Here is a 21,158-nt window from a genome sequence, read left to right as displayed (position 1 = left end):
ATAATTACATTCATTTCCAAAATTAATTGTTGGACTCCCTTTTGTGAATTCTCTATCAAGCAAAGCTTTTAGCTTTCCTTTTTAGAAAACACATATTTAGTTATCTTGAATATTTTAGTTCTTTTCCTATTTGAAAATAATTATTTTTTAAAAAATTTCATTATCGTAAAATATATATAACAGAATTTGTCACTTTAACTATTTTTAAATGTACAATTCAGTGACATTAATTACATTGAAAATGTTGCACAAGCATCACCACTATATTTCCAAAACTTTTTCATTACCCCAAAGAGAAACTGCATTCACTAAGCAATAATTTCCCATTTCCCCCTCCCCATGGCCCCTGATAACTTCTGATCCACTTTCTGTCTCTATAAATTTGCCTGTAAATCGTTCATTTGTAAATGATTAAGGCCTATTTTAAGTGATAATGTCTCATATCAAAAAATGTTGACATCATCAAAATGGCGGCGTGAGGTGAGCCTCTGGAAATATCCCCTAGAATTTACAACAAATTAAACAGCTATAACTCCACAAAGGACTCCCTGCACAGGAGACAGGCAAGACGAAGAGGCCCACTACTGAATTCACCTAAAGGTGGGCAAATTGCTCGAGCGGGGGAGGAGGGAATGGAGAACTGAGGAGACGGGGCCGCGGGGCACAGGACACAGACGTAGCTCAGTGCTCCCAGCTTGCTGCATCCGGAACTACCGCAGCTACAGGAGATGGAAGAACTCGGCCTGCTAGGGCTCCGTTTATGGCCCACAGGGCTGAGGGGACATAAACAGAGCCCTAGCAGTTCGAGGGACAGCATATAACACAGCTGAACCCAACGCTCATGGCAGAGACCTTGGAACAAAGACTGAGGGAAGAAGGCTGAAAATGGTGGTTTAAGCCCTTACTGCTGCAGAGAACAGAAGCCATAGGCACTGAGACTAGCCGCCCGCTCCCTACCCTCCCACAGCTCGCCCTGCCCCCACCTGCCCAGTGCTAGAAGCAGAACAGTAGCAGTGTCAGATCAAAAGAACAGAATATTTGCAGTTCTGAGAACTGTGGTCCACAGACACAGATTTGCAGCCCAACTAGTTCTGGCAAAGGGGAGGGAGCTGTGGAAGCAGGACCGGCTGTGGTGGTGGTCACCACCATTCCTCTGGGCCACCTCTCACAACTCACCCCGCCCCTGTCCCCACCTATCTGGGTGGATCCCTGCAGGCGTAAACAGAGCTGCTGAAACACAAGGGCTCTGAATCTGGTGCAAGAAGAGCTTTGGAACTTCAGAAGCTCTCCACATTCCCCCCACAGAGGCAGCACCCTATGACCAAGGCGAACTGTTTATAGAGGAGAAGCCCACCTGCCAGGGAATCCTGCCATTGTGAAAGAAGCTGGAATAGTGCAGAGAAAACATGGCACTACATTGTGAGAGAGAAAAAAGGGCTGCAGTTGGAGAGAAAATAAAACATTCTACCAACACGTACTGGAAAACAAAAGAAAGACCTCTTCCTATCAACCTGTTGCAGAAGCCACTCCTGTAGATGTCTAGGAAGAGAAATAATAAATCAGTAATTGCCATGAATAACCAAGGCAACAAGACAGTTCAGAAAGAAAGTGAAAAGTCTCCAGAAAATGAACTTAAAGATATGGAAATATGTGACTTAAATGACAGAGAATTCAAGATGGCAGTTCTGACAAAACTCAATGAGATGCAAGAAAACACAGATAGGCAGTTTAATGAACTGAGAAACACAATCAAAGAACAACATGAGCATTTTACGTAAGAGACTACAATTTAAAAAAAGAACCAAATAGAATTTCTGGAGATTAAGAACTCAATAGAATAAATTAAGAATGAAACAGCCAGCTTAGGGAGTAGAGTTCAGCAGATGGAGGAAAGAATCAGAGACATAGAAGATAGAAACTTGAAAATGACAAAGATGGAAGAAGAAAGAGACTTAAAAGAAATGAAAGAACTCTACAAGAACTTTCTGACTCCATCAGAAAGAGCAATATAAGAATAATGGGCATACCAGAAGGAGAAGAGAGAAGGGAACAGGGAATGTACTCAAACAAATAGTCAACGAGAACTTTCCAAATTTGTGGAAAGAACTGGATCTTCAAATCCAAGAAGCAAATAGAACACCTGATTACCTCAACCCCAACAGGCCTTCTCCAAGGCACATTGTATTGAAGCTGTCAAAAATCAACGACAAAGAAAGAATCCTCAAGGCAGCCAGGGAAAAGAAGAAAAGATGGTAACCTACAAAGGAAAGCCCATTAAATTATCATCAGATTTTTCAGCAGATACTCTACAAGCCAGGAGGGAGTGGAACCAAATATTCAAACTATTGAAAGAGACAAATTATGAGCCAATAATATATCCAGCAAAGATATGCTTTAGCTATGAAGGAGGAATAAAGACTTTTCCAGACATACAGAAGCTGAGGAAATTTCTAAAGCATGACCTGCACTATAAGAAATATTAAAAGAAGCTATTTGATCACCATCAACAGGGACAATTTGTGGCAACGAAAACGTAAAAAGGGGAAGGAGAGTAAAGGTTTGAACCAGAAAATGGGAATGGAGAAAGAAAGCATGCTGAAGAAAATGGAATACTCTATGTATGAAACTTTCTTTTACATAAATTTAATGGTAACCACTCAAAAAAAAATCCAGAACTGAAATATATACTCTGATAAAACAAGAAAGAGAAGAAAACATCATAGAATACCACCACACAGAAATAATAGAGAACAACAAAAAGGCAAAGTAACAATGGTGTCACAATCTTACCAGAAAACTAAAGATAGAATGATAGGAAATCCTCACATATTAATAATCACCCTAAATGTAAATGGAATGAACTCACCAATAAAAAGGCACAGAGTAGCAGATTGCATCAAAAAACTAAACCCAACCATATGCTGTCTCCAAGAGATACATCTCAGCTACAAGGACAAGCATAGACTCAAAGTGAAAGGGTGGAAATTGACACTCCAAACAAATGGTATCCAGAGAAAATCAGGTGTAGCCATAATGATATCAGATGAAATACACTTCAGGGTGAAAAAGGTAACAAGGGACAAAGATGGACATTTCATAGTGTTAAAGGGGACTATACAACAAGAAGACATAACAGTCATCAATATTTATGCCCCCAATCAGGGAGCACCAAAATATACCAAGCAACTACTAACAGAACTAAAGGGAGAAATTGACCAAAACACAATTATACTAGGAGACTTAAATACATCATTAACAGCTATGGATAGATCATCCAAACAGAAAATAAATAACGAAATAGAGCCCTAAAGGACACATTAGATGAAGTATACATAATTGACATTTATAGAGCACTTCATCCTAAAACATCAGACTATACATTTTTTTCTAGTGTATGTGGAACATTCTCAAGGATAAACCATATATTGGGACATGAAACTAACCTCAGCAAATTTAAGAAGATTGAAATCATACCAAGCATATTCTCTGATCACAAGGCTTTAAAATTGGATATCAACTGCAAAAAGAAAGCAGGAAAAAACACAAATACATGGAGATTAAACAACATACTTTTAAAGAACGACTGGGTCAAAGAAGAAATTAGAGGAGAGATCAAAAGATACATAGAAACAAATGACAATGAAAATACATCCTACCAAAATTTTTGGGATGCAGCGAAAGCAGTTTTAAGAGGGAAATTTATCTCATTACAGGCCTATCTCAAGAAACAAGAAAACTCCCAAATAAATAACCTCATGTTACACCTTAAAGAACTAGAAAAAGAAGAACAAGTGAAACCCAAGGTCAGCAAAAGAAAGGAAATAACAAAAATTAGAGCAGAAGTAAATGAAATAGAGAACAAAAAGACAATAGAAAAGATTAATGTGACAAAGAGCTGGTTCTTTGAAAAGATTAACAAAATTGACAAACCCTTGGCTAGACTCACTAAGATAAAAAGAAAGAAGACACTAATTAACAAAATCAAAAATGAAAAAGGGGAAGTTATCACGGACACCACAGAAATACAAAGGATCATCCAAGAATACTATGAAAGACTATATGCCACCAAATTCAATAACCTAGAAGAAATGGACAGGTTCTTAGAAACATATAGCCTTCCAAGGCTGAACCATGAAGAACTGGAAAATCTAAACAGACCGATCACCAGTAACAAAATTGAATCACTCATCCAAAACCTTCCCAGAAGCAAAAGTCCAGGACCAGATGGCTTCACTAGTGAATTCTACTAAACCTTCAAAGAGGATCTAATACCAATCCTGCTCAAACTCTTCCCAAATATTGAAGAAGAGACAGTACTCCCCAACTTATTTTATGAGGCATACATTACCCTGATACCAAAACCTGGTAAGGACAAAACAGAAAAGAAAACTACAGATCAATATCTCTGATGAATACAGATGCAAAAATCCTAAATAAAGTTCTAGCAAATCAAATACAACAATCCATTAACAAGATTATTCATCACGACCAAGTGGGGTTCATCCCCAAGGCACAAGGATGGTTCAACATCCACAAATCCATCAATGTGATACATCACATAAACAAAATAAAGGACAAAAATCATATGATTATATCAATTGATGCAGAAAAAGCATTTGACAAGGTACAACATCCATTTATGATTAAAACACTTAATAAAATAGGTATAAAAGGAAAATACCTTAACATAATAAAGGCCATATATGACAAACCCTCAGCTAATCTCATAATTAACAGTGAAAATCTGATGCCCTTTGCTCCAATGTTCAGGAGCACGAGCGGGCTGTCGCCTACCACCTCTGCTTTTCAACATAGTGTTGGAAGTCTTCACCAGAGCAATCAGGCAAGAGAAATAAATAAAAGGCATCCAAATTGGGAATGAAGAACTTAAATTGTCACTCTTTGCAGATGACATGATGCTGTATATAGAAAACCCTAAAGACTCCACCAAAAAGCTATTAGAAACAATCAATGAATACAGTAAAGTTGCTGGCTACAAAATCAATGTACAAAAGTCCATTGCTGACCTGAAACCCACAGATAGTGGTTGAACAATGAGAGGGACTTCTCCGTGGTGGAGGTCCTCCCAGAAGAGGGAGGGGACCCAGCCCAAGACCAGGCTCCCCTGCCCGGGGTCCTTGCCAGGAAGAGGAGTTCCCACAATATCTGGCAGTGAAAATCAGCAAGGACTTTGTCTGCCCATCCCAGTGAGAACGAAGGCAGGTGGAAACCCAGACATCCTCTGAAAGTGCCCACACACAGACTCACTCACTTGCAAACACTAACTGGGTCTCCGGTGGAGGGGCAGCAACTCAAGAGGCACCACAGACATACAGGGAAAGATTGAGTTGTGTGATGGTTAAAGGGACAGCAACCACTATCCCTGTGTGGACGTGCCTCACATGTAGCCTATAGGAGGGCACCATCTTTTCCATGTTGAACCCACCCACAAAAAGCCAAATCTGAGAACTTGAGCATTGGTCTGGTAAATTCTGCATGTGCTACCCACCTTGGTGACATCCTATGCCCCGCCCCACACAGCTAGTACTCCATCACCAGGGGCACTCTCTGATCTACTGAGTGGCCGGTGTCATCCCACAAGCTGTGGAAGCTTTTTTAGCGCGGATGGCCTACGGCAGGCCAGGTAACTTTTGGTGGTGCAAGAACTGAATCTGCATTAACTCTGTGAAAACCACTGGCCCCCCTTGTGACTCCCTGGGACCCCACCCTGACCAGCTAGTGCTGCATCGCCAAAAGCACTCTCAACATCGGGTCAGCCAGCGCAGCCCACGAACCTAAGGAGACTCTTTCAATTACTGAAACTTACAAGCAGCTGGCAGGTTGCAATAGGCCTACGGGGCCCTGGGACTTTTACTAAGTTGCTCCATGCTCCAGGCCCAATACTGGTGTCAGCCATCCTTTGTTCACTGTGAGGCCACACCCAAATACCTCCAGGTCCAGCACAGGAAGCAGCCAATCACATATAGCATTGAGGCTCCTACCAGGTAGCCCCAGGCCAGTCACAGGCAAGGCTGAAATTGGCCTGCATGGGCGTCTCTCTTAAGAGATACAAGAAAGAACACACCTAGAGGCCAGTGTCAGACCAAACCAGAGCACTACCTGGTTAGCTGCACAAGTGACCGCCCGTTGGGCACAAGTGCCCATGGGGGAGAATCCTCCTCTGAGGGGTCAGTCCCCACACAGCAGCTCAAATACTGTGGGCATAGCCAATCCTCACAGTCAGTCAGTCTGAGAGTCAAACCCACCCACTGACACACCAAAAGCAATCAAGGCTCAATTACAACAGGAGGATACACACAACACACTCAAGGGACACTCCTAGAACATACACACAGGTGATCAGGGAGACTGTGCCACTGGACTACACAGGACACTTACTACCTAAGGCAAAGACTGAGAGACATAGGAGATCTACATAATAAATAGAACAATCACAGAGGGGCAGCCAGAATGAGAAAACAAGGAAACATGTCCCAAACAAAACAACAGGAGAAACCTCCAGAAACAGAGCTAAATGAAATTGGAGGCAACCAACAAACCAGAGACAGAATTTAAAACACTGGTTATAAGAATGCTTTAGGAACTTAGTGAGAATTTCAACAAAGAGATAGTAAGCATAAAGAAAGACATAAAAACCATAAAAAAGAACCAATCAGAAATAAACAAAATACAACAACTGAAATGAAGAATACACTAGAAGGAATAAACAGCAGATTAGATGAAGTGGAGGATCGAGTCAGTGATTTAGAAGACAAGGTACAAGAAAACACCCAATTGGAACAACAAAAAGAAAAAAGAATTTAAAGAATGAAGATAGTTTTAGGGACCTCTGGGACAACATCAAGCATAACAACATTTGCATTATAGGAGTATCAGAAGGAGATGAGAGGCAGCAAGGAATCAAGAACCTATTTAAAACAACAACAACAACAAAAACCAAAAAAACTGAAAACTACCCTAACCTGGTGAAGGAAATAGACATACAAACCCAGGAAGTACAGAGAGTCCCAAACAAGATGAACCGAAACAGGCCCACACCAATACATATCAAAATTAAAATGGCAAAGTTTAAAGATAAAGAAAGAATCCTAAAAGCAGCAAGAGAAAGACAACTAGCTACTTACAAACGTGTTCCCATAACACTCTCAGCTGGTTTCTCAACAGAAATTTTGCAGGTCAGAAAGGAGTGGCAGGAAATATTCAAAGTGACAAAAAACGAGGGCCTACAACCAAGACCACAACCAAGAAATAGCCCAGAAATAAATCCATGCTTATGTGGTCATTTAAACTATGACATAGGATACAAAAACATACAATGGGGTAAAGATAGTCTATTCAATAAATGGTACTGGGAAAACTGGACAGATACATTCAAAAATTGAAAGTGGACAACCTTCTTACGTCATATACAAGAATAAACTCAAAGTGGATTAAAGACTTAAATGTAAGACTCCAAAACCATAATATTCCAAGAAGAAAATACAGGAAGTAAACTCTCAGACATTACCTTTAATAATATTTTTACCTATGTATCTCCTTAGACGGGGAAACAAAAGAAAAAAATAAATGACTGGAACTACATCAAACTAAAATATCTTTTCACAGCAAAGGAAACTGTCAACAAAACTAAAAGACGTCCTACTGAATGGGAGAAGATATTTGCCAACAATACATATGATAAGGGCTTAATATCCAAAATTTATAAAAGACTCATATAACTTAACACCAAAAAAAACCCAAACAATCCAATTAAAAAATTGGCAGAGGACCTGAATAGACATTCCTCTAAAGAGGACATACACACGGCCAAAAGACATATGAAAAGATGCTCAACATCACTAATTATCAGAGAAATGCAAACAAAAACCACAATGAGACACCACCTCACTCTGTCAGAATGGCCATCATCAATCAACAAACAAGTGTTGGTGAGGATGTGGAGAAAAGGGTACCCTTGTGCACTATTAATGGGATTGCAAGTTGGTGCAGCCACTATGGAAAACAGTATGGAGGTTCTTCAAAATATTAAAAATGGAACTACCTTATGACCCAGCAATTCCACTCCTGGGTCCAAAGAAATCCAAAACACTAATTTGAAAAAAAAGGTATGTACCCCTGTGTTTACTGCAATGCTATTAACAATAGCCAAGATATATAAACAACAGAAATGCTCATTAATAGATGATTGGATAAAGAAATTGTGGTATTTATATAATGGAGTATTACTCTGCCATGGAAAAGAATGAAATCTACCATTTGCAACAGCATGTATTTAAGTGAAATAAATCAGACTGAGAAAGACTACTACCATATGATCTCACTTACATGTGGAATCTAAAGAACAGCGTAAACAAAACAGAAATAGACACATAGATACAGAGAACAAACTGATGGTTGCTAGATGGGAGGAAGGTTGGTGGATGGGCGAGAAAGGTAAAGGGATTAGGAAGTACAAATTGGTAGTCACAAAACAGTCATGGGGATGTGAAATACAATATGGGGAATATAGTTAATAATGTTGTAAAAACCATATATGGTGTCAGATGAGTGCTAGGTTTATCGGGTGGGTCACTTCATAAATTACATAAATCCCTAACTACTGTGCTGTACACCTGAAACTAATACATAATAATATTGAATGTCAATTATCATATATATGGTCATGGGATGTAAAGTACAGCACAGGGAATATAGTCAATGGTATATAGTCAATGGTAGTGTAATAACTATGTATGGTGTCAGATAAGTAGTAGACTTGTGGGGGTGGGTAAATGTCTAAGCATTACATTGTTTTGCACATCTGAAATAGATAGATAGATAGATAGATAGATAGATAGATAGATAGATAGATAGATAGATAAAGTTTTTTCATAAAGCTGGAACAGAAGGTGCAGAAAGGAAATTCGGAAAAGAAAGTATATAGAAGTATGGAAAGAGAGCACCTCAAATAGTGGAGCACAGTTGTTCAGTGATATGACTGGGCGACTAGAAAGTCATTAGCCTTAGCCTGATTGAACAACAACTTTCTAGTGGAGCTGAGATGGCTCCGAAATGGTTGAATGTCTGTTGCCTGTTTTGTCAGTGAGTATAACCAATGGTAGCTCTTCATTCTTCCCACGACCTCGGCTGTTCCTCCTCTATATGAGACATGGAGAATTGGGCTTTGTAAGTATGGAGATTGCACTGAGAAGTGTGTAGCATGTTTGATAATTTTGAAGTCAACCTCAATACTTTAAGCCACAATGAAGTCATGACTAGTGGAAGAGACAGAAATCAGAATTTCAAATTATTCAAACACTGAAAGGTGTAAGTAGAAGTCTTAAGGACAAAGAAATCTATCTTCACTTAACAGCAGAAAAGTTACATCTAATTATTAGAGTTGTAATTCTCAGAAATTCTATTAAGCAAGGTGGCACATACATTATTGGATTTTATAGGGAAATTGCTCATTAATTTTTATAATGACATCCATGAAAACTGACATCACTGAAACATACAAGTAAAAAGTTAGATCTTATTTGAAAACTCTCACATGGATACACGCTCATGTACCTTTCCATTCTTTTATTAAAATTTTAAACACTGCAGTCATCATTGCAGGTTTAAACATACTAATAGGCTTTGTATCATATAAAAGGATCACTAAAAATCCATGAAGAGGACAACAGAAAAGTAATTAATTTTGTCAATTGAGTAATACACAGAACATAAACCACAATGTTTTGCATAACACTTAACTGGCTATTTCTTAAAGCACACAGGCTTCCTGGGGATATTCAAGCCTCCATGAAAACATCAAGAGGGATGTGGTGAGAATTAATCAATTAATCATCCATTTATGCATTCACTCCACAAATCATGTGCAAAGAGCTACATAAATCCTGGGCAGAAGAGGAGGCACAGACCTGAAGGAAAACCAGTTTGATTTCCCCTATGGCATATATCAGAATGTATGATTTCCATCTCTTTAACATTTTGATTAACTTTTATATGTAAAAATTGTAGTTCTTTTGGAATATTCACACCTTTTGGTGATCTAATAATAGCTAATGTTTACTGAGCACTTACTACATGCCAGGAACTGCTTAAGTACTACTTGCAGAAACTTAGGAGACAAGATTGCCATTATTCTCATTTTACACATGAGGAACAGAGGCACAGAAATGTGAAGAGATTTCCCCAAGACTGCACTGCTGGTAAGTGGTGGAAACCCAATAGGGCCTGAACAGCTTGACTTTTAGCCATCTGTATACTCAGGGTTTACATATGCCCTCCCAATGAAGGAAAAAATATATTTTTTTACAACATTATCAGGTAATAAGATATTCAGGGAGGAATTATTTAACCCACTTAAGAGAACAAATTGTTTTCAAGTATCCTCAAGCACTGTAGAAGCAGTTCTTATTTCCTTGCTCACCCCTAGTTTATTGATGAAGTACCACATACAAGCTAGGTGGCGGGAGGTTCTCTTTCTCCAAGGAACCATCTGGCAAATCATTAATATTTCTTCCTTGGTTACTAGGGAGATTTCTTCATGTCAAAGTTGGCCCAATTGAAGTTATTTGCTTGTACATACAGCAAGGGATATATAGAGTTGGGTCTGAATATGTGCCAGAGTTTGAAGAAAATAATCTTAAAATCGGCAATGTGTTTAACAAATGGCAGCGCCTCTGCTGCAGACCTGAAACATTATTAAGATTTGAAGTCTGGTAGGTGACTGGGGAGACTCACTTAATATTCTAGAAATAACAAACTCCTGGAAATTCAAGCCTGCATGCTTCTACCTTGTCCCTGTTTCCTTGCATGTGAGCAATTGAAAGGCTCTTGTTTCTATGTTAGACAATCAGGGGCTACTAACAGTTCCTTCATTGTAAGCAGGGTGAAGAAAAGCAAGCAAACTGAATCCTTGATTTGATGCTAATTTCAGGGCGAGAGGAGACAGGTTGTTATCCAGCCTATGATAACACTGCAGTGTATCACTGAGACAGGGAAACATGAATATAAGTTTCAGTGTCATCCCTATATTGAAAGTAATTGAATAAGGCAATTTTAACATAGAATAGCACAAAATTTGATCATTTAAACTCAGGTTCCATGGGATGTAGAAAAATATATTACATCAAAATATTGTTCTGTGTTTTAAAAAGTTAGAATACTGGCTTTATTAAAGTACAACAGGCTTCTCTACTGCAAGCATACCTAAAAGGGAGAGAGTGACGTCATAGGAATGGCGGCAGTGGAGCGCACTTTTTGAGTTCTCCTCTGGATCTTATCACAAACAGGACATCTATAACCTATCAAAGGACTCTCTGCTCATCATGCAGGACAGCTAAAAGACTCGTGCAAGGATTACTTGAAGGTGGGCAAATTGGGTGAGCAGGGGGAGAAGGAAGGGAGCAGAGAGGAGACGCAACCCGCATCTGTGGCTGTGGGAAGGCAGCCGGCATCTGCAGCTGCAGAGACGCAGGGGATCCCAGGACAGAACACAAAACACAAAAGCCAGGAGGTGGGCTCTTTCCCTGCGTCCCACACCTGATCTCTCCCACTGAGGGGGCAGCATATCCAGCATTTGAGGCAATAACCACAGTGAGACCTGCAGTTGGGCCCTAGGCCGGACAAAGGACACAAACTCCATATCTGGGCCCCTCCCACCACTCTTCCAATCCTACCCCTGCCCTTCCAGAGACTTAAACTGGCCCCTGAACTGAGGAGGAATGTGTCAGATTACAGAGGAGCCTTAGTGCTCAGGCTCTGGGAAGACCAGCGTGCAGCTCTGACCCAGGGAAGAGGCTGGGAAGAGTGTGATTTTTGCTGGGCTAGGAGAGAAAAGACTCCTCCACCCCCCCCCACCACCTTTTCTGGCCTGCGGGAAGGGTGTGACACGAATGGACTGGGAGAGAGAAGACCTCTCCATCCCCAGCCCCCACCCTTTCTGGCCAGCCTAGGGCAGGGAAATTACAACTGCAGAGGCACTCCCAGGGGTCAGCGGTAAGCAGCAGACGCAGCTCTGTGCTTTCAGCAGCTCAGAAATCTCCTGCCCGCCACACACACACACACACACACACACACACACACACACACTCACACACTGAAGAAGTGCCCTAAGACTCAGGAGAACTGGGCACAGGGCTGGTGGTGCTACTCTCGGTGCACATATGTGCAGGCAAGAGCAGAAAGTGCACTGACTTTGTAGAAACTACCATCCAAATCCCTCAGCCCCACTCATTTAAATCTGTAGTTCCAACGTCAATCTGGGCACCAGGTGACTGGCTCTGCCTGCACAATATGCAGAGGACTCTTTGGTACAGCAGAGGACAACCTGGAGATTACTTGGTGGGCTTAAGCCAAGACTGGTGCTGCTTTTTGTTTCATTTTGTTTTGTCTTTATATTTTTGATATCTTTGCCTGTGTTGAGTGGGGGTTGTCGGTTGTCATTACATGTGAAAGTATTTGATTTTTTCTTTGTTGTTGTTGTTGTTGTTGTTGTTGTGCTTGGTGATTTGCTTTGTTCTGAAATTGCCCTATCAGGGACCAGCTTAAGAGACACAAGATTCAACATACCCAGAGGCCAACTCCAGACCAAACCAGAGTACTACCGGGTTTGACCAACAAGTGATACACCCAGAGGGACTTCTCTACAGGCACAAGAGCCCATAGAGGCCAAACCACATTTAAGTGGTCAACCCTCATGCAGCAGAACACCCTGTGTTGGGCAGAACCAAGTCTCACAACTAGTCAGCCTAGGAGTTAACCCCACCTACTCACAAGTGAAAAACAATTAAAGATCTTCTTTAACAGGACAATATACACAACATAAGAGTCACCTTTGGAGCACACGCAGGGGAGAAGAACGAAGTAGTGCAAGTCAAATATAAAGGACACATACTACATAAGGTAACCCAGCAAGAACTAAGAACTCTAGAGGATCTACCGAATACATCGAAGCAAACACAGAGAGTCAGCCAGAATGGGGAAACAAAGAAATATATCTCAAATAAAAGAACAGAAGAAACCTCCAGAAATGGAATCAAATGAAACAGAGGTAACCAACCTATCAGAGACAGAGTTCAGAACACTGATGATAAGAATGTTTAAGGAGCTTAGAGACGACATAAAGAAGGATAGAGAAATCATAATGAACAACCAGTTAGAACTAAAGAACACAATTACTGAAATAAAGAACTCACTTGAAGGAATTAACAGCAGGTTAGATGAAGCAGAGGATCGAATCAGCAACTTAGAAGACAAGTTAGCAGAGATCACCCAAACAGAACAACAGAAAGAAAAAAGAATAAAAACCAATGAAGATGGTTTAAGAGACCTCTGGGATAACATCAAGCGCAACAACATGCGCATCATAGGAATACCAGAAGGTGAAGAGAGGAAGCAAGGGATTGAGAACATATTTGAAGTAATAATGTCTGAAAACTTCCCTAACCTGATGAAGGAAACCAACATACAAGCCCAGGAAGTGCAGAGAGTTCCAACCAGGATAAACCCAAACAGGTCCACACCAAGACACATTATAGTTAAAATGGCAAAGGTTAAAGACAAAGAGAGAATCCTAAAAGCAGCAAGAGAAAGACAGAGGGTTACATACAAGAGAACTCCCATAAGACTATCAAATGACTTTTCTGCAGAAACATTGAAGGCCAGGAGGGAGTGGCAGGAGATACTCAAAGTGATGGAAAACAAAGGCCTACAACCTAGATTGCTTTATCCAGCAAGGACGTCATTTAAAGTTGATGGACAGATAAAGAGCTTCCCGGAAAAGAATAAGCTAAAGGAATTTATAACCAAGCCAGCATTGCAAGACATACTAAAAGGACTTCTGTAACTAGAAGAAAGATGAAAACTAACTACAAATTTTAAAATGGCAACAACTATGTACCTATCAATAATCACTTTAAATGTAAATGGATGAAATGCTCCAATCAAGAGACATAGGGTGGCTGAGTGGATAAGAAAGCAAGACCCTTGTATATGCTGTATAAAAGAGACTCACCTCAGATCAAAAGACACACACAGGCTGAAAGTGAAGGGTTGGAGTAAGATATTTCATGCAAATGGAAATGAGAAAAAAGCCGGAGTTGCAATGCTTATAGCTGACAAAATAGACTTTAAAATTAAGAACATATTAAAAGACAAAGATGGGCACTATATAATAATAAACGGATCGATCTGACAAGAGGACATAACCCTAGTAAACATCTGTGCACCCAACATAGGAGCACCTAAATATATGAAATAGATATTGACTGACATAAAGACAGAGATCAACAGTAACCCTATCATAGTAGGGGACTTCAACATACCTCTGACAACAAGGGACAGGTCTTCCAGACAGAAAATCAATATGGAAAAAACAGCTTTACATGACACATTGGACCACTTGGATTTAATCGATATTGTCAGAGCATTTCACCCCAATGCTGCAGAATACACGTTCTTCTCAAGTGCACATGGAACATTCTCCAAGATAGACCATATGTTAGGCCACAAATCAAGACTTGATTAATTTAAGATAATTGAAATCATACCAATTGTCTTCCCTGACCACAGTGCTATGAAATTAGAAATGAACTACAGGAAAAAAACTGGAAGACACACCAATTCATGGGAGCTGAATAACATGTTACTAAATAATGAATGGGTCAACCAGGAGATCAAGGAAGAAATCAAAAGATATCTTAAGACAAACAAAAGTGAAAACACGACAACCAAAAATCTATGGGATGCCATGAAAGCAGTCCTAAGAGGGAAATTCATAGCATTGCAGGCCTACCTAAAGAAACAAGAAACATCACTAATCAACAGTTTATCTTCACACTTACGGGATCTGGGAAAAAAAGCAGCAAAATAAAAAAAAATAATTAAAAGCTTTCATTTAAAAAAATGCTTAATAAAATAGCAAAATAAAAAAAAAAAGCATTCATTTAAAAAAAAGAGAGAGAGGACCCAAATTAATAAAATCAGGAATGAAAGAGGAGAAGTGACAAGAGACACCGCAGAAATACAAAAAATTTTAAGAAATTACTATGAGTAACTATATGCCAACAAATTTGACAATCTGGAAGAAATGGACGATTTTCTAGAAGCATACAACATTCCAAGGCTTTCTCAGGAAGAAACAGAAAACCTGAATAGATTGATTACCACCAGGTAAATTGAATCAGTAATCAACAGTCTCCCAACAAACAAAAGCCCTGGACCAGATGGCTTTACAGGTGAATTTTACAAAATGTTCAAAAAAGAACTATCACCTATTCTCCTCAAGCTCTTCCAAAAAATCCAGAAGGAGGGAAGACTCCCAAACACTTTTTACGAAGCCACTATCACCCTGAACCCAAAATCAGACAAAGACACCACAAAAAAAGAAAACTACAGGCCGATATCTCTAATGAATATAGATGGAAAAATCCTCAACAAAATATTAGTGAACAGAATTCAGCAATATATTAAAAAGATCATACACCATGATCAAGTGGGATTCATCCTTGGTATGCATGGGTGGTTCAATATCTGCAAGTCAATTAATGTGATATACCACATTAACAAAATGAAAAATAAAAATCACATGATCATATCAATAGATGCAGAAAAAGCATTTGATAAAATCCAGCAGCCATTTATGATAAAAACCCTTAAGAAAGTAGGAATAGAGAGATCATATCTCAACATAATAATGGCCATACATGATAAACCCACAGCTAACATCATACTCAATGGGGAAAAGCTAAAACCATTCCCCTTAAGATCAGGACTAAGGCAAGGTTGCGCACTTTCTCCACTTCTATTCAACATAGTGCTGGAAGTTCTAGCCAGAGCAATCAGACAAGGAAAATAAACAAAAGGCATCCAAATCGGTAAGGAGGAAGTAAAATTGTCATTATATGCAGATGACATGATACTATATATAGAGAACCCTGAAGACTCCACCAAGAAACTATTAGAGCTGATAGATGAATTTAGTAAAGTAGCAGGATACAAAATTAATATTCAGAAATCAGTTGCATTTGTATATACCAATAATAAAACATCAGAAGGACAAATTGTAAAAACAATCCCATTTACAATTGCTCCAAAGACTATAAAATACCTGGGAATAAATTTAACCAAAGAAGTAAAAGATCTCTACTCAGAAAATTATAAGACACTGAAGAAAGAAATGAAAGAAGATACAAATAGATGGAAACACATACCATGTTCATGGATAGGAAGAATTAATATAGTTTAATGTCCATACTGCCTAAGGCAATATTCATAGTCAACGCAATTCCTATCAAACCACCAACAACGTTTTTCACAGAAATAGAACATATAATCCTAAAACTTATATGGGACCATAAAAGATCCCGGATAGCCACAGCAATCTTGAGAAATAAGAACAAAGTGGGAGGTATAACAATACCTGACATCAAATTATACTACAAGTCTACAGTAATCAAAACAGCATGGTACTGGCATAAAAACAGACACATAGATCAATGGAACAGAATAGAGAGTCCAGAAATAAATCTATGCCTATATGACCATTTAATCTATGACAATGGAAGCAAGAATGTATGGTGGGGTAAAGAGAGTCTATTCAATAAAAAGTGCTGGGAAACCTGGACAGACGCATGCAAAAAAATGAAGCTGGACCACCTCCTTACACCATATACAAAAATAAATTCAAAATGACTTAAAGACTTAAATGTAAGATCTGAAACCATAAAATTCCTAGAAGAAAATATAGGAAGAAACTTCATAGACATTACCCAGAGTGCGAGGGAAGTAAGAGAAAAAATAAACCTGTGGGATTACATCAAACTGAAAAGTTTTTTCACAGCAAAGGAAACCATCAAGAAAACAAAAAGGGACCCTACTGAATGGGAAAAGATATTTGCCAATGATATATCTGATAAGGGGTTAATATCACAAATTTATTAAAAACTCACTCAACTCAACTCCAAAAAAACAAACAACCCAATTAAAAAATGGGCAGAGGACATGAAGAGATATTTTTCTAAAAAGGACATACAGATGGCAAACAGATATATGAAGAAATACTCAACCTCACTAACCATCAGAGAAATGCAAATAAAAACCACAATGAGATACCAACTTACCCCAGTCAAAAGGGCTATCATCAATTAATCAACAAACAACAAGTGTTGGTGTGGATGTGGAGAAAAGGGAACCCTTGTGCACTGTTGGTGGGATTGCAGATTGGTGCAGCCACTATGGAAAACAGTATGGAGGTATTTCAAAAATCTGAAAATGGAACTACCTTATGATCCAGCAATTCCACTCCTAGGTATCTATCTGGAGAAATCCAAAACTCTAATTCAGAAAAATTTGTGCACTCCTATGTTTAGTGCAGCACTATACACAATAGCCAAGACATGGAAACAACCAAAATGCCCATCGGTAAATGACACGATTAAGAAACTGTGGTACATTTATACAACAGAGTATTACACAGCCATAAAGAAGAAAGAAATCTTACCATTTGCAACAACATGGATGGACCTAGAGAACATTATGTTAAGTGAAATAAGTCAGACAGAGAAAGACTAATACCATATGATCTCACTTATATGTGGAATCTAAAGAAAAGAATAAATGAATGAACTAATCAGAAACAGTTTTGGAGACATAGAGGAAAAACTGAGGGTTGCTAGATTGGTGGGGGGGTGATAAGGGGGAAGGTGAGGGGATTAGAAATTAATTTGGGGAATGTAATCGATAATGTAAAGATTTTGTAGGGTATCCTATGGACACATGTCCCATTTGGGAGACCACGTCAGGGATGATGTAGATGCCTGATCACTGCACTATACACCTGAAGCTGAACAATAATGAATGCCAACTATAATTATATATATATATATATATATATATATATATATATATGCTTACAAGAAGCGGAGTACAGCATTAGGAATAGAGACAGTGGAAATTTAATGGCTCAGTGGGATGTCAGAGGGATAGTGGATGGGGGGAGGGGGTTCACACAGTGTGAGGGATATAAATGATAAACATCTAAGTATTACTTTGTCTTGTATACCTGAAACTAATTAAACAAACAAACAAACAAACAAACAAAAGAATACCTAAAGGCCTTCACATGTGTGCCAAGACTCCCCTGGAGGGGAGTCAGTAGGCAGTGTTTCCCAAACCAATGTAAACAACCACCTTGTCATCAAGTTTCCTGTGGAACTGTGATCCATGTTACCCACCCTGGCAAATACATGCCATATAAGTGTGGAGGAAACCAGCCACTCGACTACAAAACATGTCAGTTATAGAGGTTTATCTTAATAGCCAAACTGAAATCAGCCACTCTGTAGATTCTACCCACAGATCCTTTTCAAATGATTTTCAACGGTGACACTTTAGGAAGAAGTAGTCTATCTCAAATGAGAAGACTAAATTGGATTTATAAAGATGGTAAGCTGGGTCTTGAATGTTTGCTGACCCCTAACACCTGAATTTATAAGCACATATTATTGCCTAGACATTTCTAGTATCACAGTAAAGCAACGTAGTTTTCTCGTGCTTCAACAGTGGGTGTGTATTCTGCTTTTTCTCAGATAAGATTATGATGTGTGATAGAAAAAACTCCGGTGAATACTGCTGCCAAGAGCCATCCAATGGAAAGGTAGGGATCTTCAATACAGGTAGCAGTGCCGAACCTTAGTAACAGTGTGTGACAAGTTTCAACTTGTTCAGTGCAGTCAGTCAGGTGTGAACTACAGTTGAGAGAAGGTGTATTTTAAAGTGTGCTGTAAATCATCCTCCATCATAACAATGCTCCATGTCACACATCGCTTCTGGTACATGGCAATTTCTGTCAAATAAAAACATTATGGTGTGTCCTCATCCACTTTATTCACTGGATATGGCACCGAGAAGCTTCTGGCTCTTCTTCAAAGTCAAAAGGATTCAGGACATTGAGGCAGCCATGACAGCACAACTAAAGACACTCACAAAAGTGGAGTTCCAGAACTGTTTTGGAAAGTGGCAAGAATAATGGGATAAGTGTTTTTGAAGCGAGGGAGGATATTTTGAGTGAGATTAATGGCAATGTGTCATTTATTGTAATATATATATTTTTTTATGTAAACATTCACCATAATGGTTGATCACACCTCCTACATGAATATGTCTTTACGAATTAGTGTTTGGGTTTCCTTTGGATAAATACCCAGAAGTGCAATTACTGGGTCATTCTTTGTCTCTTGTTATAGTCTTTGTTTGAAAGTCTACTTTGTCTGGTTAAGTATTGCTAACTCAGCTTTTTGTTTGTTTGTTTGTCTGTTTGTTTCCATACTCATAAAATATCTTTTTCCATCTCTTTACTTTCAGTCTGCATGTGTCTTTCAATCTGAAGTGAATCTCTTGTAGGCAGCATATGTAAGGGTCTTGTTTTCTTACCCAGTCAGCTACCCTAGATCTTTTGATTGAAGCATTTAATCCATTTACATTTAAAGTAATTGTTGACGGATATGTAGTTGTTGCCATTTTATTATTCGTATTTTTATTTTCATCTTAAAGAAGTTCCTCTAAGATTCCCTATAATTTTGGTTTGGTGGTGATGAATTCCTTTCGTTTCTTTCTTTCTTTTTTTTTTTTTGGTCTGGGAAGCTCTATCTGTCCTTCAACTCTAAACAATGGCTTTGCTAGTACATTAATCTTGGTTATAGGTCCTTGTTTTTCATCACTTTGAATATTTCATGCCAATTCCTTCTGGCCAGCAAAGTTTCTGTTGAGAAATCATCTGATAGTCTTATGGGAGCTGCCTTGTAGGCAACTAATTGCTTTTTTCTTAATGCCTTTAAGATTCTCTCTTTGTCTTTAAGCTTTGGCATTTTAATTGTGATGTGTCTTGATGTTGGCCTCTTTGGGTTCATCTTATTTGGGACACCCTATGCTTCCTGGTCTTGTATGTCTATTTCCTTTGACAGGTTAGGGAAGCTTTCCATCATTATTTGTTCAGATAGGTTTTTAATTCCTTACTCTCTATCTTCCCCTATGATACAAATATTGGTATGCTTGGTGTTGTGCCAGAGGCACCTTAAACTATCCACATTTTGGGTTTTTAAAATTATTTTTTGTTTTTGCTGTTCGGATTGGGTATTTTCTGCTACCTTAATGTCTAAATCACTAATTTGATCCTCTGCTTCATCTAATCTACTGTTGATTCCCTCTAATGTATTCTTCATTTGAGTTATTGTATTCTTCATTTTTTGACTGATTATTTTTTATGCTTTTTTTTTATCTCGGTTTTTATGTTTCCTATTTCTATGTTGAAGTTCTCACTGAGATGATTGAACATCCTTATAACCAGTGTTTTGAACCCTGCATCTGCTAGATTATTTGCATCCATTTTATTTAGTTTGTTTTCTAGAGTTTTGTTCTGTTCTTTTATTTGGGATATGTTTCTCTGTCTCCCCATTTTGGCTGCTTTTCTGTGTTTGTTTCTATGTATTAGGTTCCCGGCACTGAAACCCTGAACTGGGTAGCTTGGAGCCCCTCACTCCTCAGCAGAGACCCCCACAATCAAGATATCCACCATACAGTTATGGGACCAGCCCATCCTACATCTCTGCCCCTTTTACCAGTCTCAACGTGACTTCTTTGAATCCTTATAGGACTTCTATTCAATTAGACTTCAGGTGATTCTCAATGATGTTTTTTTTGTAGTTTAATTGTAATTTTGATGTGGTCATGAGAGGAGGCAAGCACAGCATTTACCTACTCTGGCATCTTGATCAGAACTTGCATATACATTTGATTTTTAAATTTATACATGTTCATGAATAAAATTTGGGATGTAAAAGATCATATTAATAAAAAGATTGATACTTTCTTACTACTTGTTAAAAGTAATTTATGTTAATATTTTGTTCTAGTTCTTTCTAGTCTTCCCTCTGTACATGTGAAATACACTTAAAGTCAATTTTACATAAAATCATCTTGCACCATGTGCTTAAGTTAAAGGACTCTCTGTTGCTATTTCAGTGCAATACTCCTTATGTCCCTCTCACCAACATCACATCAGAACTGACAGCTCTATTGTTGAGGGTAAGACCTGACATTATTACTGTGGCCAGCCTCACATCAGATGGGTCATCAATCATGGAGAAGCT

The 21,158-nt window shown here is 38.8% G+C and overlaps 1 protein-coding gene across 12 annotated transcripts in view; it reads right to left on the bottom strand.

Annotated features, from left to right (window-relative positions):
- The window catches only part of NRG3 (neuregulin 3), a 1,096,988-nt gene that overhangs the window by 128,263 nt on the left and 947,567 nt on the right, over window positions 1-21,158 (bottom strand). The gene's annotated exons all lie outside the window — the stretch shown is intronic.

This window comes from Rhinolophus sinicus, linkage group LG07 (assembly GCF_036562045.2).
Source record: "Rhinolophus sinicus isolate RSC01 linkage group LG07, ASM3656204v1, whole genome shotgun sequence".
In the NCBI taxonomy this organism is placed as follows: domain Eukaryota; kingdom Metazoa; phylum Chordata; class Mammalia; order Chiroptera; family Rhinolophidae; genus Rhinolophus; species Rhinolophus sinicus.
This window is presented reverse-complemented; position numbering and strand designations above follow the sequence as displayed.